The 27,218-nt window shown below is 38.6% G+C and overlaps 1 long non-coding RNA gene across 1 annotated transcript; it reads left to right on the forward strand.

Annotated features, from left to right (window-relative positions):
• Nucleotides 1-1,243: 1,243 nt before the first annotated feature.
• Nucleotides 1,244-26,866, forward strand: LOC120396968. The gene is made up of 3 exons (XR_005593590.1): nucleotides 1,244-1,388; nucleotides 24,114-24,263; nucleotides 26,097-26,866. It is a non-coding gene; the product is annotated as an uncharacterized LOC120396968 (long non-coding RNA).
• The last annotated feature ends 352 nt before the right edge of the window (nucleotides 26,867-27,218 follow it).

Raw genomic sequence — 27,218 nt, forward strand, 5'->3', positions numbered from 1 at the left:
TCCTGATTGGCTGATGAACCGAAGTGGGGAAAAAAAAATAATTTCTCCGGATGGAATGTTCCATTCTAACAATTCCAACAGGATGTGCATTTTTCTTAAAGCATATAAACAAAAAAAGGGAGAGAATGTTTTTCAAAGTTGTTAATGTATACTGTACCGTAATAATAATAATAATAATTTGTACTTACATGGTATCTGTTATCTGAGCATCTCAGAAGTTTTACCAACACTAATGACATTTAGTTTCACAGCTGTCCTAGAAACTGAAGAAAAGAGTGGATAAGGCCCACATTTTCAAAATAATTTTTGACATGATCATTTGCACCCATTTATTGCAACATTTTCAAACCTCAGTGCCTAAGTATGGATTTAGGAAATGAATGTTAGGCACCCACATTTAAAAATTGTATCCATGCTGTTTGCACTCATATACATCCACACATTGTGTCTTGTCGTGTCTGATTAGCCATGGCAAAGTTATGGCTAATACCGTAGATGGTGGCCACTGCAGTCACACTGTGGCTCAGAACCCCGAGAGGCTCCTGCCCGGGAAGCCTGAGTGGGTGGTGAACTGCTACTGTGGTGGCTTTGTGCCACCAGGGATTATTCCCTTTCAGGAGGACCTTTAGACCAGGTTTCTGGCTGCTTTTCACCACCAGAGAAGACCTGAGAATTAGGGTTCCATATTTTTGCAGTCTATGCCTTTGCCCCATTTCCTTCTCCCTGGGTATGTGTCCCAATTGACACATTGCCTATTTCCAATGGACCTATTTAGAAACAAATGTATTGAGAAGCAGATTTCTCCATAAAAAAGTGGTGATGTTCTGCCCCCACACTCCATATTTTGCATCCATTTCCAATACCTACCGCTTTCTATGACCATTACTAATGGGTCTAAATAACACCTCCACTAGTAGCTTATTAGCATGTAAAAGGAGGTGGACTTTTTACATGCACTGTAGCTCAAGGTGGAGAAATGCATCTTTTACAATTAGCAAAGAGTCTTGTGGCACCTTATAGACTAACAGACGTTTTGGAGCATGAGCTTTCGTGGACATGCATCCGACGAAGTGGGTATTCACCCACGAAAGCTCATGCTCCAAAATGTCTGTTAGTCTATAAGGTGCCACAAGACTCTTTGCTGCTTTTACAGATCCAGACTAACACGGCTACCCCTCTGATCTTTTACAATTGGAACTCCAGAACACAAATGATTAACTCATCCCTATTTATACAGCAGGAAAAAATTCACGTTGGACACCATCTGTTATCACCAGTACCACTGCACTGCATTACAAGTTACTGATTAAAGAAATACCTGACAGTGAGGGGCTATTTTCACTCCCTGAAACTGAATGGAATAATAATTGTATGTACTCAATTGATATGTAAGTATAAGTCTAATTTTGTGCAGGTTTGGAGAGTTTCAGTGGTTGTTGTTGTTTTTTAGCCTCAACATTGTGTAAATCAGCTTGAGACTGAATTAAACAGGTGGCATACCACCTGTACATGATGATTAACAGCGCTTATGCAATAATTTATGTGAAAATGCTATCGAACCCTGATAATATCACATCTGTTACTACTGTAGTACTCACTGTAGTGCAATATAATTTTAATCAGTGTATTAGCTCTTTGAAAAAACAAGCCTATGTTATTGATCTATCTTCCAGGAGTATTGGTTTGATATGAAATGTCTGTTACAGCCTTTACTTTTTTAGCCTATTTGTCCATATTTTGTTTACTTGAACAAAAAATCCTCTAAACTTGCAGTATTACCAAGAAATTCAACTTTTGCCATAAACAGTTCAGATGTTTATCAGGAAAAAAACTGCTCTAGAATATTTTTGGTATGTAAAAATCAGGAAATGAACCAAATATTCTGCAGGTATTCATTGTAATATTGGACTCTGCTTAGACTTCAAGATTATTTTGTATAGAACTGCTTTTTAAACTTTGGGCACACACAAATGCATGTTTTGATGAAGTCAAAGAACCAGAGTCTCATATCACACTGGTATAAATCAGGAGTAGCTCTGTTGAAATCAATGCATTTACACAAGTGTAAAATCGATGTGAGGTTAGAATCAAGCTCAAAGAGCCTGACTCATCATCTTGTGTGGTCATTTACATATGTGCAAAGTCAGTGCCAAGTGGGTATAAAACACCATGTTTGTGTGAGCAAATGGAAGAATATTGATTTGATAACATTCTATACCCACTTTGCACAGGTGTACGTGACAACAAGGAGCAATATAATGGAGAATCAGGCTCAGTGATGTAAATACATGTGCATTTGTGTGAAATGTTACCAAATAAGTATTCTCTGCTCACACCATGGTTGCATTTTAGATTCCCGTTACATAGGTGTAAATGACCATGTGAAGTGCAGTAAATAGGGTGACCAGACAGCAAGTGTGAAAAATTGGGACAAGGGGTAGGGGGTAATAGGCGCCTATATAAGACAAAGCCCCAAATATTGGGACTGTCCCTATAAAATCAGGACATCTGGTCACCCTAGCAGTGAAGGATCAGGCATATAGCGTAGAATCTGAAGTAACTAAACCCATGATATTCAGACTGCTGTCTGATTAATGGTTTTTAAGTATCCCAGGTTTATGCCTGTTTTATTCTTCTCTAAAGAATTTTAGTTCGCTGTTTACAAATAATTTTGTGATATAAAGAGCCTAGCAGTAAAACATACTTTCTGTGTAACCTGGTGATTAAACACACTGGTATATCACACTAAGCACACTGCTAGAAGCCAGGCATTTTGATATATTTCCCTTTCTATTTTTATAGGGACAAAAACGACCCTTTTCATGAATGTACATGTTTTTAATCATCTTTAGGTAAAGCTGCTGTAACATGGAAGTTAAATAACAGGCGGTACTGAGATTTCACTTTATAAAAGGTGCAGAATGTTTTTGTATTCAAGTCCACAAGGAATCTTCCTCGTTAACAGTGGAATCATAGGGAATTTTCTTAACTCATGAACCACACATGAAGAACCTCATCAGCTGTTGTAAATGCATAACCAACAACAAATCATTATGTATCTTTGGCTTAATTATATGGTCTTATTACACACCTGTACTGCTGAAATTAGGCTGGTATTTGCACTCATGTTTTTTTCTCTATCCAAACAACATTAGCATTATAAATCTTTTCAAAGAGTCATACAATTACCCCAGTATGCAGAATAGTTTTGACTGCATTCAAAACAGAAACTGAAAAGATGCACATATTTTTATGCATGTTATATTAACGTACATATGTTGTTTCTTGGGTAGTTCGTTCACCACAGTGAATAGGAACCATATTTTCCCACCAAGATCACAAAGACTTGTGAATGTCAAACTGTAATTTAAGAAAAGATTAAATAAAATCCAGAAAAAATTGCCATCAGAATAGTAGTAGTAATAAAAATAATTTAATCTTTCTTTCTTAATAAATAAATAAATAAATTTAAATTAAATTTTGGAGAAGACACCAATTTGTGAACAAGAAGAATAAATGTCATCACATGATACCTTGCAAACACGTATTTAGGAGGGTATTTTTGAAGGTACAAAAGAGTTATGTGCCTTTGAAAACTGCCCCTTTAGTTTAAATCACAAAATGAGTAAACATGTCAGGCTTGATTCTCCTCCCCTCTTATAGCAGCGTAAATCAGGAGTTACTTCATTGAAATTAGTAGAGTTACACTGGTGTAAGACATATCAGAATCCATCTTATGTTTTTTAAAACATTTATTGAATGCTCCACATTGAGAAGTTAACTTTGCTAAAATATCTTGTGGCTGAACATCTACTTCAACTAGAACAATTACATAACCAATATAAGCTTAAAAAGTGACTGCAGTTGAAGTGACTCTTGCATCCGACGAAGAGGGTATTCACCCACGAAAGCTCATGCTGCAAAATGTCTGTTAGTCTATAAGGTGCCACAGGATTCTTTGCTGCTTTTACAGAACCAGACTAACACAGCTACCTCTCTGATACTTGCAGTTGAAATGAAACTCAAGACACTTATTAGATTTAGTGTGGGTAACATTACACATATAAATTGTGTAGCAATGTATTAATCCCATCTTTACTTATACATTTTAAATTCCATTTCACTACAATGATAATTACCATTACTTTCAAGAATTAAAACTTTATGGTTACAGGGCTATATTACACCTGTAACCTGCTACAGTTAGCTAAAGTTTTCACATTCTTTCTTTAGCAAGTGCCTACCTTGTTTTCCTGGGGGAAAATGTGAGGTTACGCTGTGGAAGACAACACATGTTCTGACAAATATAATCCTATTATCATCATGAAAATAATACTATTATGAAGGAATAAACAACAAATGGTGCATGAAACTCTGAGAAAATTAAAATTCTATTTGCATCTCCCAAAGGATCTAATACCAATCCCAGAGATGAAATCTGATAGTTTCTCAGGTAGACAGAAGCTTACTGTTCTCTTCTATGGAAGTTTAATGTGCCAGCAAAGGAGAGTGGCTGAACAATATACTTGACTTGCAGTTGACAGAAGACTAAGGCAGATGGCTGTTTTGATGGAAAAATCTAGACTTTTTTCCTATGGTCAATTTTTAAAAAAAAAATTTGTAGGGGAAACTACTGTATATGAAAGATTTCACAGCATTGTTTTTGTATAAAACGTCTGTCCCAATTCAACAAAAAAGATCTGACCCATATTTGTTTTGAACAATCTGCTTTTTTCCATGGCTTTCACAGATTTGCAAAACATTGTAGCAAGAAAGATTTCTTCAAGCAAACTTGGGCCTTTTAGTCCCTTTGGCTTTAGAAAGCAATTCCTTACAATATTATCAGGGGTGAATTTCAATCCACTGCAGAGGGCCTATGCCCCACTTAAATTTTATGTTAAGATCTTAAGTTGGGGTGAAGTGGTACATAGGGCCTTCCTGCAGGTCCTGGCAGTGGGCTGAATTTCAGACCTTGTGAGCATGCAATCAGTCTGTCCCCATTCCTTTTTCAAGAGCTTTTCTTCTCCTTTTAATCTTCGAGCACATGTATGAACTATTCATCCTTCCCTCCTTTTATCTAATATTACAACAGGATTGTTCCCCTCTAGTACAGAAACTAAACACATGTCCACTCAAGATTTTCAGTACATCTTTGATTAAAACCACTTGGCAGTCTACAGATATACTGGTTCAGTTTAGCTTCTTACACAGATAAAGTGGCCTCCGTCCCTTTCCTTTTGAAGTCCACCTTAGGCTTCATCAATCTTAAAAGCAGTTAATAAGTATTGTTGGAAAGCTTAAGGAACTTGGTAGAACAACGGATGTGTATTCACCTATGTCAGCTATTTTGCTTATCTTGTTTGGCTCCGGGGGCCAAGTATATGTTGGCTCCCCAAGTGTATGCAGCTGTGTTCCCATGTAAGTCTCCAAAGTATTTAGTACAAAGGGTCAACGGATGTATCTTGTGTCTCCTTTAGAATGATAAATGTATCCTCAACAGATGTATCTTGTAGCCCCCACAAAATGATATATGTATCCTGCGTATCCAATTATCCCCTAATAGATGCATGTACAGGTTCTACAGGTCAACCAAATGACGTAGACAAACGTAGGCTAAGTTGTTTGTTACTGATTATAAAAAGGCCCGTTCGGGCTTGTGGGGTGTGTCTCTCTTCTGGCACTAGCCGATCAGAGCACCCGCTCAGCTGACCGATCAATAAAGGGAATGGTACTCGTCTTCCTGTCTCCGTGCCTCCTTGGTGTAATTAGGTAAGCTCCGGGGGGAAACGAGCCCTTTTGGCTAACAGTATCCACAAATCACATCTAGGATTTGTGTATAAAATATATGTTACTTATATATATAGTTCTTTACAAACCTTGTTTCAATAAGTTATTATGTTTTGTGCAAAAAACAGCTACAAAAAGTACTATTGATTGTCCTTTGCTCTAAAACAATCAGATTATATCATTGTTTTCTCTTTATGGCCTTGTTGTTAAAGGTCCAGATTCTCATCTACACACACCGCTCTGACAGTGTAACTTACTCCCACTTGAAGGGCTCTATACACTGCCAGACTGGTGTAAATGGGTTTTAATGTCAATGTGCCCCTTCAAGCTTATCAAAGCAGCCACAGAACTACTCCTGGTACATGTTCCTTAGTTTTTCAGTTTCAGTACATTTTACATCTAAGCTATGGATAGTAATAGTAGCTCAGTATTATTACTGTAGTTCTATATCTGGTGCCACAGTTACTGTTTTCTGTCACCACTTCTGTGTATTCACCCCCTATTCATAGTTGAACACACAGCATGACACTCAGTTAGGAGCTTCTTCAAATACCCAATTGCTGCAATGGAGTGACTTCCAATATTAAAATTCTAGCCTAACCCACATTTGACTTGAGGACTCAGTACTTCTTAGCAGGATGAATGAAAGAATCCATTGAAAACATACATACCATATATTTTCTGCCTTCAGCTGAGTCCCTGTAGTTAGTTGGCCTCTGGACCCTTGGATTTTATGTCTATCCCATCACTTTCCAAGCTGTAATTCACTTGTTGTCTTTCAGCACTATGCTAACATGAATAGACCTTTTTACAATACAGAATCCTCGGACTACCGCAAACAAGTATATTTGATCACTCATAATGTTCTCCTTTGTTATGCCAAGAATGTAATATTCATTGCACAAAAGGTGTTGGAATTAATTGACATTTTATAATTAATATCAATAAACTGCCATTTCTAACAAAAACTCACCATCTCCTTTGTAAGATATATCTTTTGACAAAAACATATAATAAAAAATGCAGGTTTAAAATTGTTCTCCCAAGCAGTCTTCAGTCGCTAGGTTGTCTACACAGATCCTTTAAAAACAGATTTAAAAAAAATCAAAGCATAGTGAAGGTGACTTGCCATTCTCTATAGGGCACTGGACTGTATCCTACTGCTTCTCCAAAAAGATTGCTCCAGCAGGCATTCTTCTCCCCATGGACACCTCAATGGGCTGGATTTCTTGGGGGGTGGGTGGGGTGGTATTTGTTTTCTTGGGAACCTAAATCCCAGGACTGGGTTTTCTTTGAGGTACTTTGTTTCTGCTACAGACAAAGGAGGGGGAAGTGGTGCTGTCTGGTTCTACTCCCGTGTCACTCCATGTCATCTTCTGATTCATTCCAATCATGTGAATTTTGTCCTTTCTATAAATAACAGTGATGTTAATGTTCCAGCGACACATAGAATGTACATGACACCTAGCAACATGCATTCCTTTCCAGCATCTTCACTTTTCAAAGGCATCCTAGTTTTTCCAGTTAAAGAGCCCTTCATTTCTCTCCAGTCTCACATTGCCTCTCATTAAAAGGCTGGGTTTTAAGAAGCACAATTTAAATCTGGATTACTAATCTAGCAATTCTACTTAGTTTGAAAATGATTTCCTAGCTAAAACATCTCCACTATTTCTCTTGCTGAGTATGTGCTGTCCCTTTTCAGAAATGTTCCTGCTTTTGGTCTTTTTTGGGGGGAAGGGGGTGGCTATTGTTCCTGAAGTTGGAAATGTATTTAAACAAGTAACATAGTTGATGCTGCTTTTATGCAGCAGTTTGTAGTGGTGCTTTCATTTTTGTACTGGATTGTCAAGTACAGAGGTTGGGGAGGAGCAATCGCAGTGTTGCCTCTGAGGCATTTGGTGCAACAAGTGACACTGATTGCTGTATGATGATCTTAGATCACGTGGCTCTGAAATGGAGAGAGAACAGAAGTCAAACTTGGACATAAAGTGACTAAAGCAATAAGAACCTATCCTCTCTCTCTCTCCTTTTGGACAGTTGTGCATGTAATTACTGTGATGGTTTTCTGAATCTTACATCCTGCCCTTTTATTTTCATTTGATCTGGCCGCAAGCAGACTTTCTATAAGTGCACTGCTGTTAAACACAATCAGTGTGCAATTCAGACATAGGCCAAGATCTCTTTTTAAATTTCTTTGGTCTATGCCATGGGCTGATTCCTTGGACCCTGTTCTGGTTGCTCTAAAGGCGCAGCTAAGGATTCCCCCTGTCACAGTGACACAAAGCTGGTGTGGCTGGTTCTTGTCAGGAATGAAAACTTGCAGTTTCCCCTGTTCAGCCTCTGGGCAGCTAATGCACATAACTGAGTCAAAGCTGGGCCATCTGATTGGCTGAAGAAGCAAGCCAGCCTACACTTAAGCACGGGATACTCAATGCACACGCCTGCAGCTGCAATCTCTCCTCTGTCTGCCTTGCTCCAGCTCCGAACCAGCCTTGTTCAGAGCCTTGCTCCTGTCCTGCCCAGTCCACTCCAGCCCTGCTCCCCTTGGAGATGCTTGGTTCCTAGCTCTGGCTGGCTCTGACCTTTGGTTCTGGCTCCTGGTTCCTGAGTCTGGTCCTGTGATACTTTCTCAGGGTATCCAGAGCTTTAAGCCATCTTGTTACTTTTCTGCCTCAGCAAGAGATAGTGTGTGTCAACTCTTTGACAGTCCAGTCTGTTAGCTAATCCAACAAACTCACAGAACTCTGCCCGTCCTTTCCTTACTTTGCAGGTAACTCAGGATGTCTCTAGTATGCAAACCCCTGGAAGAGCGTCCCTCTGCAGTATCCTGTCACTGTCACTGGACACTCACAGTGAGCAGACATTACTATCACGAGAGACATGATGTGTAAGTAAAATTAAGGCCCGCTCATGATCTTGCGATAGATGTCTCAAAGGTCAGGGATTTTTTTCAGCTGTAGCTGGGGGCTAGGGCTCCCATTCTCAGCCCTGGGTGGCTGCTCCCCTGCCAGCCTGGGAAGTGGGAGAGGAGATTCCATTGCAGCCCCTGCCCCCAAGCCTGAGGATGGTGAAGAACCCTAAGAAGAGCAGAGGTGAGGCCAGGAAGGTTGAACTATGGCCTGGGGGCTTCAAGGGGGCTGAAATGAGAGGGTGGGGGCTGATGGGGTGGGGAGGCTGTATTGATGGTGGGTTCTGAGCAGATGGGGTGAGTGCTGGGAGAGTGAACTGAGGGTGGTGGGAGTCAATGCAGTGTGGGGTTGAACTAATGCAGTGGGGATGATGAGGAACTGAACTGAGGGTGGCCTGAATTGAGAGGGTCTGGGGGACAGGACTGCAGAATTCTGAGTGTTTGCACTTCTGACTGATTTGCACAAGTATAAGAGATGCAAGCCTTTACATATGGGCCTGTGATTCGACTGCAGGTTCAAAAGTATGTGCACAAATTATGTCCATGAAAGGAAGGCTGTCCTTAGGAAAATGGGGTCCTTGGATGACAAGCCAGGCCCTAAAGTAGGAGTTTTGAACAGTGTTAAGACCGGAATTATATATAATTGTATTCCTCATTTTATATCTATATATCAATAGCTGTTATCAGTGCTCGGGAAGGTTTTCTGCAGAGTCCTGTTACAGAGAATAAGACAAGCAGTAGAAGAGGTCCTGAGGGAAGAACAAACAGGATTTAGGAGTGGGAGAGGATGCGTTGATCAGATCTTTGTATTAGGTGTGATAATGGAACAATCCCTTGAATGGAACTCGCCACTGTTCATTAACTACCTTGATTTCGAGAAGGCATTTGATAGCGTCCACCATCCATCTCTCTGGAATATCCTAAAAACATATGGATTCCCTCCGAAAGTTATTAACATCCTCAAAGATATGTATGCCGATAATAAGTGTTGTGTTCGCCATGAAGGACAGCGGAGCGAGTGGTTCCATGTGAGAATGGGAGATAGACAAGGATGTGTTATTTCGCCCATCCTATTTCTTGTGGTTATAGACTGGGTGATGCAGAAAGCCACCGAAGATAGGCCAAGAGGGATTGCATGGGGACTCTCTGGTCATATTGAAGATTGTGACTTTGCGGATGACATCGCCCTGATTTCAAGCTCTCAGATGGACCTCCAAGAGAAGACTGATAGAGTAGGTAGAGCAGCAAGGTGCGTGGGACTTAATATCCACACCGGTAAGAGCAAAACAATGAAAGTAAAAACAGCCAGCTCGACGACAACAGTAGTATGTGATGTAGAATTGGAGGAGGTGAACGATTTTAAATATCTTGGTAGTTACATATCGGCTGATGGTAATATTCAGAAGGAGATATCTACCAGAATCGGTCTTGCAGCAACTGCATTCTATAGACTTCAGAACATTTGGAGGTTGGCCATCTTGCAAATGAAAACCAAGGTAGAGATCTACAGGTTGAACGTCCGCTCTGTGTTGCTTTATGCGGCGGAAACATGGAGGACCAACAAGAAGATAGAAAGTCGGCTTCGGGGTTTTGAAGGAAGGTGTTTTAGGCGAATTATTAACATACATTGGCCGCAGCGTATCACCAATGTTGAAGTGAGCCGATTAACGGGCATTATCAACATAGTGGATGAAGCCAAACAACGAAGATGGAGATGGTTGGGGCATGTGTTGAGAATGGGTGCTGATAGACACCCTCATATTGCCCTACGATGGACACCACAAGGAAGAAGGAGGAGAGGTAGACCATTGGGGACATGACGAAGGACCATTGAAGAGGAAATGAAAGGCATGGGAATGAAGTGGGATGAAATTTGCTGCTCGCTCAAGAACGAAATGAATGGAGGAGAATGGTTGACGCCTTATGCTCCACTGGGAGTGAATAAGAGGAAGAAGAAGATATCAATAGCTATATATATCTCACAGTGAGGGATAAAAATATCCCTCCAAACAGGATTGTAGAAGAGAACAAAGCCTTCACATAAAGAGAATAAAAACTGATGAGATCATAAACACAAAAATGGGGGGAAAGAGAGATAAAAATTGTAGGATTATTTACTGTAACTTAAGTGGAAAAGTCAGGGTCTGTTCCATTTGTATTTCTGATTAATTTATCACTCTAGAATTGCTATTATTAACTGTAAGGTCAATATTATTTCTGACCAATAGTGTCAGAAACATAAATATTGGCTTCTAATATTAAAAATATGCTGTGAAAAGCAAGTATTTTAGAACAAACAGAAGGTATTAAAATTCTCACTTACCATAATTTCCCATAGGGGAGTGTCTTTACAAAACAGAATAATATCTTTGAAATACCACTGGAGTCACAATAACACATTATTTTATTAATGTTAGAATTACCTAGGTGTTTCTAACTACTGGTAACATTAAAGGTAAGAAACTTCCCAAACCAAAAATATATATATGAAGTATGTTTAAAATAGTGTTTTTTCCAAGTATAATAGTCTTTGGGTTTTTTTTGTTTTTGTCCTAAGATAAGTTATTTGTTAAATAGAAAGCTATGGTACAACACCAAGAATACACAGTGTAAACTTTCTAGGAAATACAATGGAAGTAAATACTAATCTAGGGTCTTCTCCACACTTAAAATGTAGGTTGACATAGCTACAGTGCTCAGGGGTATGAAAAATCCACCCACACCATAGCTATGTTGATCTCACCCATGGTGTAGACGCAGGTAGGTCGATGGAAGAATGCTTCCATCACCCTAGCTATTGTCACTTGGGAAGGTGGAGCTTCTTCATTGAAGGAAAAATCCCTTCTATCACTGTAGGCGGTGTCTACACTACAGAGTTACACCAGCAAAACTACAGCACTGTAGCTATGCCACTATAGCACTCATAGTGTAGACATGAGAAACCCAAATCTTTGTCTTAAGTGATCCGCATGCAACATATTGTTATGGGAAAAGGTGCTAAAAGCTTGCATGTTAGATGTCATTGATGTATAAGCATTCAAGAGGAAGCCCCTGATCAAGGGAAGTAAAAATGTCATGCAGTAACCATACCCAGTTTTGTACATTTGAATGACAGAACCAGTTCACTCACCTATATAACTGTAGGTTTGGCACACTTAGCCTAGTCTGAAAAATAATATATAATTTCCTATGTCCTAAAGACATATTCAAAATATTTTAAAATTTACACCTCAGTCTTGCACTAGGATCCACTAGAACGGACTCCTTTGCCTGTACAGAGTCCCATTGCTTTTAAAGGGCCACAGAGATCTGTGTAAACGTACCTCATGCAGAATTAAGGCAATGTTTTGCAATAAGTAAACTGTATTTAAAATATTATAAAACTAGTTCAATATTTGTAGCATAGCCCATCACATACTGCGGCAGATTCTATACTGCTTCTGTATTCTGTTTAGTGCAAGAGGATGGGAGGGAACAGTCGGTGAGCTGGTTATGGATCCCTGATTCTGTGGGTTTGTCTGCACCTGTCCCAAGCCTTGCATATGGTCCCTTGGGAGCCATAAGCCAGCTGAGGCTCAGCAGAGCTCCAATCTGACACACAGCCCTAGCCTGCATTGATAGGGGGTTTAGGAGGTTGATGCAATAGCCTACTCTGCAGGCTTTACACTTGCTGGGCAAGTCTCAGCTGGCTAGCTACAGCCAGGATCCCACTCATAGGCACCATACCTCAAGAGAATTTGGTGCCCAGATTATTTGAGAGATGCCCAATCAGGTGCCAAGTGGCCTAGTGGCTAGAGTGCTGGACTGGGATTCATAAGACCTGAATTCTGTTAAGTATTAAGAGCTAAGTATTATTATGTGAGCTAAGTATTATTATCAAAAAGAATGAGGAGTACTTGTGGCACCATAGAGACTAACAAATTTATTTGGGCATAAGCTTTTGTGGGCTAAAGCCTTATGCCCAAATAAATTTGTTAGTCTCTAAGTTGCCACAAGTACTCCTTGTTCTTTTTGCTGATACAGATTAACACGACTACCATTCTGAAAAGTATTATTTTGTGACATACAAAACATAATGGTGGAAAGAAAAACAATATAGGCCAAAGTTTTCAAACTTGGGTCCTTAAAATTAGGCTTCTAAAGCCATATTTAGGCACCTAAATACAAGCAAATTTTAGAATTCCAACCCTGAGATTCTATGATTCTATGATTCTATGATAAGTGCAAAACATCTACAAATCCTGTTGAAGTTGAAGGGAGCTGCAGGTGCCCAAGATCTTTGAAATTGAAGTCACATATAATGAGGTGTCTAAATATGGATTTACAAGCCTAACTTTAGGCACGAAGGTTGGAATATTTTGGCCATAGATTTTTGTATGGTCTTCTTCATATTTTGATTCCCAAAATAATCATTTCATTGCCAAATAAAACTTCCAACCAAACATTGTTCTACCAGGAAAGTTTAGGGGAACCGTACCATATCTCAGAAACACAAAGAGGAACACAGTGTAATTTTCTTTATAAAACTAAAGTCAGTGCATCATTTTTATAGGCCATGGCAGGCTGTGTGACACCATGTAATTTCTGAGGTATTTTATACTTTGCAAGGAAAACAATAACAATACCTAGTGTCTTTTTAAGACTGTTTTTGCTGCCAAAAGCATCCCATTTGCTTTGTCATGATTACAGCAGTAAATCTTACAGTGAAGGTATTTAATGATGGCTACAAAGATTCCTTTATTTTACCTTGCAAAGAGACGCTTTAGAACTTTACTGAGCATGCATCCATCTGCATCTCAAGGAAATCAAAGAACACTTTGTGAAGCCTATTTTACCCCAGTACCTGTTACAGGTATAGCTGCAATAAAAGAGCACCAGTTCCAGGTAAGCACTAAGCTGCCATATCACATTAAACTATCTCCAAACCTTTCTGTGGAATTGTTAATTACATAGTAAATTAACATCTGTATGTGGCTTTGCAAGGATGAGGGGACACACAAAAGCCTTTGCACCACTGTGTTACCTCTTAGTGCTAGGGGTGCACAGGCATCCACAAACGGAAAGAGGGGAGAGGGGCAGGTCAAGACCTGGACATCCCCCTTCCTTCTGGCTGTCAGAGTTGGCTGAATGCAGACTGTACCATTCTAAGGCATGGGGCAGCAGACGTGCCTTCCCCCCCACCCTTGCATATTGAGGAGATCCTGAAAGGAAGGATTGTGCCTCCTGGAAGCATGATCCCGCCTGAAGCTCCACCTGGAACAATGTGGCTCTGCACCAATCCCTGCACGGAGCAGAGGTTAAATTAAGCCCATCACAAGAAAAGCTGAGCTAAAACTAATCGTGCTTGTCAAAGACCAGCTTCTCTCAGGGTTACTCATCTGCAAGTGTGACATTTACACAGGCTGGCACGGAAAGGCACAGTCACTTAGATCAGGAAAGCTAAAATGAATGGACTTATTTTTAGAAAGTCAGTTTTTGGTGAGTGATTTAGTTATTTGAAGAAAACTTCAGTCTCAGCCATGGATCTCCCCTTCAGTCAGAAAAGAATTGGGAATTGTATGGGAGGTAAATTTACAAGGAAGGCTGAGGAGGAGGAGTGGGTGGTCCAGAGTTTGAGATGAGACTAGGTTTAGAGAACATCGTCCTGACATTCTGCTTTCCCCTCTCAAGCCTGTGCATGGTAAAGTTCAGTTTGTTTAGAAGTGTGTTAATTGGAGTTGTGCAGAATACTACAGAGAAATTCAAGTATTGGGAATTCTGTTCTTTCCAATCCTGATGATTCACAAACACACATCCACATCCACAGCATTAACCCACTGTCATGGCCCTGTGCACAAAGCCTGAGTAAATAGGTTCTGCATGTGGGAGTGGCTCTAGAGCCTGGGGTGGGGGGAAATAAAATCCACAACTTGTCAAGCTGCAGGTGGGGTGTAGGACAGCTTCGTAGCCACTACTCAATCTCCTGGGCTAAAGTAGATTGTGACCTCTGTGTTTCCCCTAGGCAGGGGTTTATGGTCGCTGTGTCTGCAAAATCACAGACCCAGTGGCCCTGCTTATTCTCCGGCCTCAATGGTGTTCTATGTGGAAAGATCTCAACTAAATACAGAAAATGTCCTCCTTTGTGGCCTGCACACTCACTCCACAGCCACCTTCCTGATTTTGGAGGAAAATCACAGCAGTCCTGCTGTGTTGTGTTTCTTCTGTGGTACTTACCATGATGGGAGAATTTCATACTCCTTTAATCAGCCTACCAGCTCATCTACTCCACTGAGCCATTCTCCCTTCAATGCATCTTTCTTTCTTTCTTTCTTTCTTTCTTTTCTTTCTCCACCTCCTTAGAAGCATAAACCCATTCCCCAACTCCGTGTAACTGATTTAAATGCTTGCTTTTCTGAAGCATTGTACAATTTAATGTAATCCTCTACTACTGCATATGCTAGTCATTGTTACTGCTACATTGTACTGAACTATCTTTTTTTATACTGTTTTCTTATTGATGTGTATTGCAAGCCATTCTTTCACAGTTATAAAGGAGATAGTCAATTGAACAGAAATATAATATAACTTATCCATTTCATCTATTTGAAAAAAAAGATAAAAGAGCACATCATAGTCTATGTTCAGTCTTTGAAATGATGGAATATATGAATTGAACATTCATAGAATATAATTCTTTGAACTGAAAGATTACTAATGAAAAGGCCATTCACTCTTTAATGCCACATTTTTCAAGATAATGTTAAAGGGACACTATGCAATAGTCAGGACCAGTGCTAGACACTTGGGGCCAGATTGTTAAAGGTATTTAGGTGCCTAAAGGGGCAGATAGGCACTTAGTGGATTTTCAAAAGCACCTTAAGCAGGTTACATACCTTAATTTTAGTTGTAAATTGGCATCTAACTCACTTAGGTGTTTTTATAAATCCCATTAAACACCTATCTGTATCCTAGATGCCTAAATACCTTTGACAGGTTTCAGAGTAGCAGCCGTGTTAGTCTGTATCCGCAAAAAAAACAGGAGTACTTGTGGCACCTTAGAGACTAACAAATTTATTTCAGCATGAGCTTTCGTGAGCTAAAGCTCACTTCTTCGGATGCATCCGAAGAAGTGAGCTTTAGCTCACGAAAGCTCATGCTGAAATAAATTTGTTAGTCTCTAAGGTGCCACAAGTACTCCTGTTTTTTTTGTAAATACCTTTGGAAATTTGCCACTTAGTGCCATAGGCTAGATTGGGAAGAGCAAACACCCTCTCGCACACAAACTGCCCCAGCTGGTGGATCCTAAGCAGGAGTCACCTCTAAAAATTAGGCATTCTCAGCAGTCTTCTGAGTAACCTGCCCTAACTCTGGCAGACCAATTAATTTCAAGACTCCTTCACATTCAAATCCTTGAGTTCTTCAGTCCAGTCATCTTCCTTAACTAATTCCCTTAATTTTCCTTTTGAAATCCCTAGCTGCAGACCTATTTTTGTTTATCCTTCCATTTAATTTAAACTCATGATCACTCAAAACAAGTTGTCTTGTACAGCCAGTTCTTCTATAAGGTCCTTGTTACTTACCAATATTAAATCTAAAATGGCATCACCTCTTGTTGTTTTGGTGACTATATGGTGAAGAAATCTCTCAGCTATCACAACCAGAAATTTTAAGTGCTTACCATTTTTAGTAGCATTTGTCCTCCAATCTGTATCTGGGAAATTAAAGTCTCCCATAATCACACAATTCCCAGTTGTATTTATTTCATTAAAAATATTAAAGTGTCTCTCCATATCCAAATTATTCACTATCCCAGTGGAGTCTCTGTTACCTTTCTTCTGCAAAGTGATTTTGACCCAAACAGATTCTGTTTTATTATCCATTCCATTACTTCTAATTTCTGTATCCTCTACCTCATCATTAAAAAGCAATGCTACTCCACCACCTTTACCTTTATTTCTGCCTTTCCTGAACAGCACATACTCTTCAATACCTGTATTTCAGTCATGACTACTATTCCACCAGGTTTCCATTATCCCTATATCTGGTTTCACTTCCTGGATCAGTAGTTCTAGTCCATTTTCCTTTGTCCATTTCTGTATACTCTTTAACCTTATTTTCCACCTGCTTAATATTAGTCTCCCCCAAATTCCTAGTTTAAAGCTTTTTAAATCACTCGTGTCAGTCTCCATCCCAGAAGTCTTATTACCCTCCCTACTCTGGTGGACTCCATCCCATGAGAACATCCTGTGTCCATGAATGCCTCTTAGTGGTTGAACATCCCAAAGCACTTGGTAGAGTACCACTGTCTAAGCCATCTGTTGATCAGTATAATCTTGTCTTGTCTTTGCTCTGCTCCTCTAGTGAGAGGTACAATCCCACTGAAAATCACCTGAACCTCCATTTCTTTAAGTGTCTTCCCCAGCCTCGCATAGTCTTCCGTGATGCATCCCAGAGAGAATCTTACATTATAATTTGTTCTCGCATGAAAGACAATCAGTGGATTCTTTACCACTCCTATTAGGATTCTCTGCAGCCTCAGGTCCACATCCAGTATCTTAGCTCCTGCCAGACAACACACCCTTCTGTTCTCCAGATCAGCTCTGGTGACAAACCTCTCTGTTCTTAGCAGGAAATCTCCAGTCATATAGACCTGCCTCTTTCTGGTATTTGATGAGACTCTCAGACATTCCCCTTCCTGTTTTTTCTGGCTGTAAATCTTCTAGGCTTCTGTTTCACCTGCAGTCTTCTGTGAGTCGTCCTCTATTTTTCTGGAGCTCTGAACTTTAGCTATCTCAATTGTCTCTTTCCATCTTCTTCTAAGGCTAGCTTTGCTCTCCCATCTTCTGATATTCTCTGCCTTTTTCCTTTAGTTTTCCAACCCAGTGAACCTGTTCCTCAGCTCTGTTTCTCCTTCCCTAGCTGATCTTTTCCTCTGTCTTGTTCTTATAGTCACATGCTTCCAAGGGCCACTTTCTTCATTGAGCAGCTTACTGTCAGAGTTCTCTTTTCCAGCATGCATCGGCAAGTCTTGAGTTGTCCCTTATCAGCCAAACTTGTATTCTCATAAAAAAAAATCAAGTTAGTTTGACAGGATCTAATTTCCATGGACCAAGGTTTAGTGGTATTAATTATATGCCCTCCTTTAATTCTTTATAAATCTAGTCCCATATCAGTTGCTCCACGATCTTGCCCAGGATTGATGTTTGACAATCCTATAATTAGCCAGGTCATCCCATTTACTTTTTTAAAATATTGGCACAACATTAGCATTCTTCCAGTCTTCTGGAACTTCCCCAGTGTTCCAAGACTTATTGAAAAGCAACATTATTAGTCTAGTGATCTCCTCAGCCAGCTCTTTTAAAACTCTTGGCTACAAGTTATGTGGACCTGCTGATTTTAAAATGTCTAACTTTAGTAGCTGCTTTTTAACATCTGCCTGAGATACCAGTAAAATGGAAAGAGTTTTAGTAACGGTTCCTGCATGTATCCTTGACCCAAACTCTCCCAACTCTTCTTTTAACTCAGGTTAGTAGCTTAAATTCAACCGAAGGCTCCCCTATAAGTTTTAACTCAAGCCACTAACCTGAGTTAAAAGCCAACTTGCCATGAATTCACTGCTATTTTAACCCAAGTTAGCTGTTAGCTAACTCATGTTAAGAACACACTTTTTTTATTTGCAGTGGAGATATATCTCGAGCATAAACCAGCCCTGAGTTCAACTACATGATGCCCATGCTCTGTATCACTAGTTATTACCACATGTGCAAGTTCCTATTTTGAAATCTATGACATAAAATGTATTCTGTTGTTTTTCCATCTAATAGATAAAGTTGTTTCAGATACAATAGCAAATTCACAGAGCTTACTATAGTTTTTCAGGCTATACTAAGGTGTTCACAAAATTGTCATTAAACTTTCTTCTCCATGTTAACACTAATGGTCCTGATCCTGCAAACACTTATGCATGTGATTAACTTTACTCATGCAAGCAGTCCCATGCAAGCCAGTGGGAGTGCTCACAAGTTAAGCACACAATTACGTGTTTGCAAGACCAAGGTCAATACTGATGGAGACTTTGACTAGGGCTGGTCTACACTACCGGGGTAAATGGATCTAACTTACGCAACTTCAGTTACGTTATTCACATAACTGAAGTCAACATAGTTAGTTCCACTTATCGTGGTGGCTACACTGCATTGTGTCAATGGAAGAGCATCTCCCGTCGACTTCCCTTACACTTCTCAGAGAGGTGGAGTACACAAATCAATGGGAGAGTTCTCTACCATCAATTTAGCATGTCTTCACCAGACCCACTAAATCGACACTCGCTGCATCATTTGCAGCAGTGCCAAACTACCGGTTAGTGTAGACATGCCCTTTTTAGGTAAAACTGTGAGAGCAATAATGGATTCAAACTGTGTAGGAATCTCTCCCTCACCCAACTTCTTGGCCAAAGAGAGGTGCACTTAGACCACATCTCTGTAGCCAACTGACTTTCAAAAACACTTATGAACATCTATAAAGTGCAAATTGTGCCCACAGAGCCACACTCCATATCTCCAAAATTCTTAATAAGTGATGGGATTGAGAGGTAATAGCAACCTCTGCGCTTAATGTATGATATGCCAGCATACTGCCGTTCCCCAAATATGTGATTATCCACATGTCATCTGGTGAGTTCACAAGAGAGACCATGGATTTAGCCAAATATTTCAATTATTCATGTACCATTGGCTTTCTTAAACAGTGTTGGACCCATTTTGAAAGTGTACATTAGCAGTGATAGGGAATAGTCTCCCATTGCTCTGTATACACAGCTTCCATTAATGTCAGTGGGAATTGCACATGTGAAATGAAGGAGGTAATAGCCCATTCTCAGCTTTGGCCTGATCAGAGATTCAAAAGCAGAATGCAGCATTTGTGTGGGGCTATTTATAACACTTCCTGTAAAATTATTTCAATGGCCAGTCCCTTGTAGAGGGGGAGAAGCTCTCATGTTCGCCAAACCCTCACTCTCTGTTGGTGGAGTAGCTAGTGTAAGTTTCCCAAAGATCAAGAGCATTACATCTCTGTTATTCAAAGACTGGTGCTATCAGCACCCATTTCCCTACAGGTGGTACAATTCATAGATTCATAGATTCATAGACTTACGGCCAGAAGGGGCCATTATGGTCATCTAGTCTGATCTCCTGCACAATGCAGGCCACAGAATCTCACCCACCCACTCCTGTAACAACCCCCTAACCTATGTCTGAGTTATTGAAGTCCTTAAATCGTGGTTTAAAGACTTCAAGGTGCAGAGAATCCTCCAGCAAGTGACCCATGCTCATGCTGCAGAGGAAGGCGAAAAACCTCCAGGGCCTCTGCCAATCTTCCCTGGGGGAAAATTCCTTCCCGACCCCAAATATGGTGATCAGTTAAACCCTGAGCATGTGAGCAAGACTCACCAGCCAGTACCCAGGAAAGAATTCTCTGTAGTAACTTAGATCTCACCCCATCTAACATCCCATTCTGATTCAGATTTGAGCCAGGACGCCATATCCTACTTCAGGAATCCATTTTACGCACTAATCTGAGTGTTTTTCTTTAATGAAATACTCTGTATTTCACAATGCAATAAAGGTACTGTGATGATTTAGTAACCAGGGTTAATACCCCCATTTATTAAACTAGTCAATAACTCATTGTTCTAAAGTCATGATAAATGAACTGGGATTTGGCGATTTTCTCTTCAGAAAATGTCCAACATTTGTTTTTTTAATGGCGGTTGCTTACCTCTCTGTGAGAAAAAAGAAGCTGAGTGTTTTTCTTTTACCTCTTGAAACTTTGCTTCAGTGAGTCACACAGACTCTTATGTGGGTAACAGAGTTTTCTGCTCTACATATGGACAAACTCTGCCACACACAACAACAATGGCAGTATAACCAGAAAGTGACTGTCACAGTATTGCCAATCCCAAGCATTCAGAATCATTTGGATTCACAGTACAAGGAGACACAGTAATTTAGCAGAGATGATAATAGGACCAGGTATATCCTGACTCCCAGTCCTGTGCTTTATTTACCTGACTGTACTGCAACAGTTTTATAAAGTTTATATGTATATATGATACAGTTTGTGTATCATCAAAAAGAACAGGAGTACTTGTGGCACCATAGAGACTAACAAATTTATTTGGGCATAAGCTTTCGTGGGCTAAAACCCACTTCATCAGATGCATATGTATATCATGTGTATCATGTGTCTGTTTTTTCCATGGGCTTTGTAAAGCTTAAGGAATTCATTTATGGAGGCAAAATAATGCAAGATCTAATCATTTTTCATTATTTCAATTCCTAGAAGGTGCAAATATTATGAGAAGAGAGATACTGTGTTATTTCAGCTCACAAATATTTCCCTGGGGCCAAGAAAAGTTAATGAAACAAGTACAAATACAAATATCAAAGTATTTGGATTTATTTGGGTTCCTATGGAATCTGAATTCACAGCCGTAGCTTATGCACACACAGTGGCATTAATACTTAAACATTAGGAGCCCAAAGGTGATTTGAAAATCTTTTAGACCTGCCCAGACCTGAGTTCAGGGTTCTACTTCACCTGCAACAGATGATGAGATCAGATACTAAATCGAAGCGAAAGCAGCACAGATGTTAATATATATGTCTGCTAATGAGGAAGCAACACAGTACCCTGAACTCAGGTCTTGGGTAGTTAAGTGAAAGAAGAACCGATAGTCTCCAGGAAGTGCTGATAGACAGAAATACTTGCAATTCTGTTACTGATTTGGGCTCCTCAGTATTGTAATTAATTTTTTTTAAATCAATTCACCTTTAAAAACAATGTGATATGCTTGATTAGATATGGAATGAATATAATATGAACATTTTTTATGTTTGGAGCTACATTTATTATAGACAATCTAATTCATTGTTTTCTGATGATATCCAATTGCATCCTACATTTAGGTCACCTCTTGCAATTAGTGTGGCCTCCTGATCAGTGCACCCCAAGCAACTTCCATGTCACTTGTAAAAATGATTTTTTATTACAAAGGCTACCTGCTAGCAATAGTGTCCACCCCTCCACTTTGACTGTCTTCTCACAATATTGTAATAACCCAGGAGGATGTTGCTGATGTCCATGCAATAACACTGTTGTGAAGTCAATGTAAGCAAGAAGAGAATCAGGCCCCGTTTGCCTTTTAACTGTACTGTTTTTTGGTTTGGGGTTTTTGTTTTACTACTATATGTTGCCTTGTTTTACTGCATCTTGTTCATAGTCATGCTATACAACAGTGGTTGTGGATAGTTCATGATATAGCTAAGGATAAGTTCCAGTTTCCATTTTACCCTCATTCTTTCTCATTGCTCAGAACTTTGACAAATTCCTTTGGCTATGATATAAATAATAAAAATAATTATATTTGTTGTGACGAGAAACAAGAAGTTTTGTGCACCAAATGAAATAAAATTAAACACAACTGAAATGCAGTCAAAATATATATTATAGTATTATTCATATTTATTTTTAATTTGAGAGATTCTATAATTATACTATTGGGATTAAAAGTATTATAATTAAAGTTTCTTTTAATATGGGACTAACTCATTGTAGTATGCACACCTGTTTGGAGACAATTTCTACTGCTCTCAGATTTGAAACTGTACAGCTATTGTATGCCTCAAATTATTAATTTATTTTAGAGTGAGAGAAGGTATTTTCTTCAGTTCTACTTACTATGTCCATCATATTATATATAAGGATATTCAATTTTGTGTCCCAACTAACTGCTGCTTTTAATGGCTAATAGCTGCTAATGGCACAAATCATCTACTATGTTTTCCTCAATAGGTATTGTTTTATATGTATTGTCTAACTTATTCTTGTTAAAACTCAGCTCTCTTCTACCTATAAGCAACAGACTGTGATATTTCATGATGTTGCTGGCACCATATCATTTACAAATGGCCCACATTCGTTAATGTCTGTTGAGGTTGAAAGAAACTTGTCTACCATAAAGCTTTGTAAAACAAGTGAAACAACTTCCTACATTACATTAAAGGCAGCTCAAAGAAAAAAAATAGGGTTTTATAATGGCCCATTGCTCCTTGAAGTATGGCTGCATTATGCAAACACTTAGAGAAGCAGTATTTGGATATCTTTCTACAATTAAACTATTTGAAAACTATCTCGTCTTCATCGACAAAACATTTTTACTGAATAAGGGGGACTTAGAAGGGGATGAGGAATGAGTTAGCTCACTAAAAGTATATCAGTGTTGAGATGAAAAAATCCTAATTTTTAAGTAGCTCAGTAAATATGAGTACACCCCGAAGCATGTGTGTGTGTGTGTGTATATATATCTATCTATCTTATATGACAATCTAACTCATTGTTTTCTAATGATATCCAATTGCATCCTACATTTAGGTCACCTCTTGCCATTAGTGTAGCCTCCTGATCAGTGCACCCCAAGTAACTGTTGTATACATTGTGTATATATATATTGTATCTAGAGATGGTCCCAAAATAGGCCACTGGATTCAAACCTGTGAGATCCAGATCCAATTTCCATAGAGATCTGAGATTCATAATTCAGGTTCCATTTCTCATTACATGTAAAAAAATTAGCCTGAAATAACTTTAAAGTGCTGTTCTACTCTCTGAAGTGACTCTGTCAAATGGTATTGAGAGGTTTCATACTTAGTTTGAATCTGGATGTTACAGGGAGATGATAATCAGTTGACAAGCCAAAAGATGGTTATCCTAACAACCAGCTTCTCAACCTCAGCTTCACATATGAAAGTCAAGTTGCTTATTTACTACAGGCGATAAATGAGCAAAAAGAAAAGGGGGTGGGATTTTAGGCTGCAATTCAATAAGCTTTTTAGGCTTACACTTAAGTGCTCATCAGTAGAAGCCATAAGTGTCAATCCTGCAAGTGGCTCCATGAGGGAAAACCACAGGACTAAAGATCTGTCCATTCTGATCAGTTTGTAGGATTTGGGACCTTACCTTTGGTCCATATTTTTAAAGATATTTAGGTACCTAGAGATGCAGATAGGTTGCAATGGGATTTTCAAAAGTGCTTAAACACCTAAATTCCATTGTGGGAGTTAGGCACTAAGGCTCTTTTGGTAAAAAATCCTTCTAAGGGCCTATCTGCATCTTTAAGCAACTAGATACCTTTAAGAACAGGCCCTTGGTCCCTAAAAGTAAGCTGATCCATCTGTGAATATATTGTGGTAACCAGTGGTGTAGTGGCAAAAAAAGAAGTGGGTAAACTAACCTAAATTAAATTGCATATTCCCCAAATGAGAAATGGGTTCCTCGACTACACTACTTGCTGCAACCAGTCTGCCGACTGAGATGGTACTAATTTTATATAGATTTTTTTCAGAGTAGAATCACACTTTATTATTTTATTTTTTGTCCATAGACAACTGTGAAAGATCTGCCTTGCATACTGAAATCAACAAAGACCAAGAAGTTCAAAGAAAACGTAATAGTCAACCTGTTCCTGTTCTAAGTGTCTCAGATGTCTCTGGCCAGTTAATATTGCTATATACTTGGACTCTTCTTTCCTGTGGTATGTAACTGCAGTTAATGTTAATGGAAGTTAGGAATGCTCTTGAAGAGGAGAGTAGACCCCTTTATGTTCTGCAATTTCTACAATGCAGTGGGTTAAAAATGTAGGGCTAGTCTTAACCTTAAATTTCCTGGGTGAAATCCTGGCCCCACTAAAGAGTGTTGCCAATGACTTCAGTGGGGACAGGATTTCACCAAAGACTTCTGACTGTAAATGAAACTATTATTTGAAGATATTTATTACATTACTTTACTTTTATTTTCAAATAAAAAGTAAAGACCAAGACAAATTCTCCCATAGCAATGTATGGGACCAGACACAACTGAATGCCACAAATCCTTCATGGACTTTCTGATTGATAGTTTATATAATGTGATTAAGATATATTTTTAGGTAACAGACCAAATCATGTGCTGCCACTTTAAGTTGCCAAATTTCCATTTTAAAATGTAGGATTTCTTTATATAGCACAATACAAACAGCAAACGACATTTTGACCTGGTAAGGTGTGTTGGGTAAGCACACATCCATAAATGTATATTTATCTTTAGAGAAATAATCACACATCTCACTTCAAACTGAGCGAAAATGGCTTTTAAAAAAAACTTTGGTACAAAAATTAGCTTGCAGGCTGAGACCTTGTCTGTCCATTTTCTGCCAGAAATAAATTTTCCAGACAAAGTTATGAATTCCTGAAGAAATGAGTTTGATGGACACACTGACACCATTTAGCTGTTCCAGCACTTCATGAAGCTGTTATACAATGAATATCTATTTATCTTTAAGATCTTACTCATTTTCAAGAACAAGACACTTTAAAAAAAACACTTTTGTTTATACAAATAATTGGTTTGGGTTTGTTTGTTTTTTACTAACCCATTAATGACATCACATCACATCACACGGTACTTAAACTTAAATTTATGTGTGCAAAAATGACAAATGTACAAAATGTACAAAAGGTTACGTAAGCGATAGTATGTTAAAATGTTTTTTAAAATAGTTTTAAAATCTTAAAGCAAACATCTGTATCTAGTTAAATTCTTGCCTTATTAGGTTTTTCAAGATGCATTCTATATCTCTTTGCTTTTATACATTAGAAATACGCTTAAGATGTTTCTAAAAGTAGAATGAAACATAACTGTCAATATTAGGTCCAATGCAGTCTTTGTGATAATCTGCTTAAGGACATATTATATAGAGAGATGTGTTGGTATATTTTAGTCATAATTCTGTATTTGCATTATGGAAACATATATCGGGGTGGGTGTGCGTACAAACACACACACCACCAACACAATATTTGGACAATTATGAGATGTTAAGAATGTTTATTCATGACACAGATCACACATTCTTGTTTGCTAAGAAAATTAGGTGGTACGTTAATTAATCCTGAATTGCAGTAGATTTCCAATGTAAGTACTTATGACATTTATAAGAATGCAAAATGAGTTCATTCTGATCAATGTTATTACAATGAATGCCAAATGAATTAATAATGCTGGAACACTTAAAATGAAGAATTACCAATGTTTGTGATATGACGCATATGGTTAATTATTATGTAAGTAAAAACACTGTAAGCTAAGAATCTCAGTAAGAAGAAAGCAAAATTCAGTCTCTATGGCACAGATTTAAAAGTGGAATCAAGCAAGATGTGTGCTGGCCTCACAGGTTTTAACTTTAAACAAATGTACTGTGTTACAGCCCTTTAAGAACACTGTCAGCATTTTAATTATCAGGGTCCAGATGAAGAAGCAGTTTATAAATAGGTTTGCCTGCACTGGAATCTCATATTAAAGCTCTCTCGGTCTCTTTTTGTTGTTGCAGTTTATTGTGTGCCTCCAATCTACAGCTTTACAATAATTCACTTATAGGAAAATGGAGAAATAGCCAGCCCCAAGGCTCTTTTAGCATGGTACTCAGAGTTATACCATTATGTGGAAGACATTCTGTACATAATTGAAAAGAAACTATTTGAAATATAATAGCCCAACTGCATCTGAGTAAGTTATTGCTTCACAACTGCTAACGATAACCTGTATTGCACTTGTTGTAATATTTATGCCTGTAGATGTAATACATTGCAACAATTCATATCTATTATAGACATGAAGGCATAAATGGGTTTAATCAGACATGTAATTATTTTTATGCCTCCAACTCAAAAATATGCATAAATGAATTTATGGTTATTTGGCAATCACTGGGAATAGTGTTTATAAATGTTGAAACAGCTGTTGGCAAATGTATGTGCAAAAGCAAGGAAAACAGCTTTTCACACCTATTAGTCAAGTTAGCAATAAACTACTCTTCCTTATTTAATACCTTAGGGCCAGATTCTGAGCTTATCTACACCACTGTAAATTCAAAGCAACTTTTCTGAAATCAGTCTATTTACTCTGAATTTGTGGGAGTGTAAGCGATATCAGACTTTGGTCCCAAATCTTTGAATAGTTGTTTCATCATCCTTGATATTGTCTGTAAATATGAACATATATAACAGCAATTTCCTGTGGGATTGAGAGAATATTTTATTAAATGAGGATTTACTATACATTTCTCTGCCTTAACTCTTTCCGTTTAATTTCATAGTTGAAGTAATCCATTTTGGTCATGTTTCAGCAAAGCACTTAAAACTCTGTTTAAAGCTAACTGCATGCTTATATATTTTGCTGAACAGAGATGGATTTAATTATGTGCTTAAAATTAAGCACATGCTTAAATGCTTTGCTGAATCAGAGCCATTATGCTGTCTTGCTTGGTCATTTTCATTTACTGTGTTATTTGTGGTACATTCTACTTTACACAGAACACATTCATTTAAAATAATGGATGATGATGATATATATAGTTCTGTCAAGTATGTGAAATCTGGCATCTGTTTGAATTTCTCACAGATAAGTGTGTGCTGGTATACTGTAAAGTTTTACACTGTAACAAGTAAAGCTA

Source organism: Mauremys reevesii, linkage group 2 (assembly GCF_016161935.1).
Source record: "Mauremys reevesii isolate NIE-2019 linkage group 2, ASM1616193v1, whole genome shotgun sequence".
NCBI lineage: Eukaryota > Metazoa > Chordata > Testudines > Geoemydidae > Mauremys > Mauremys reevesii.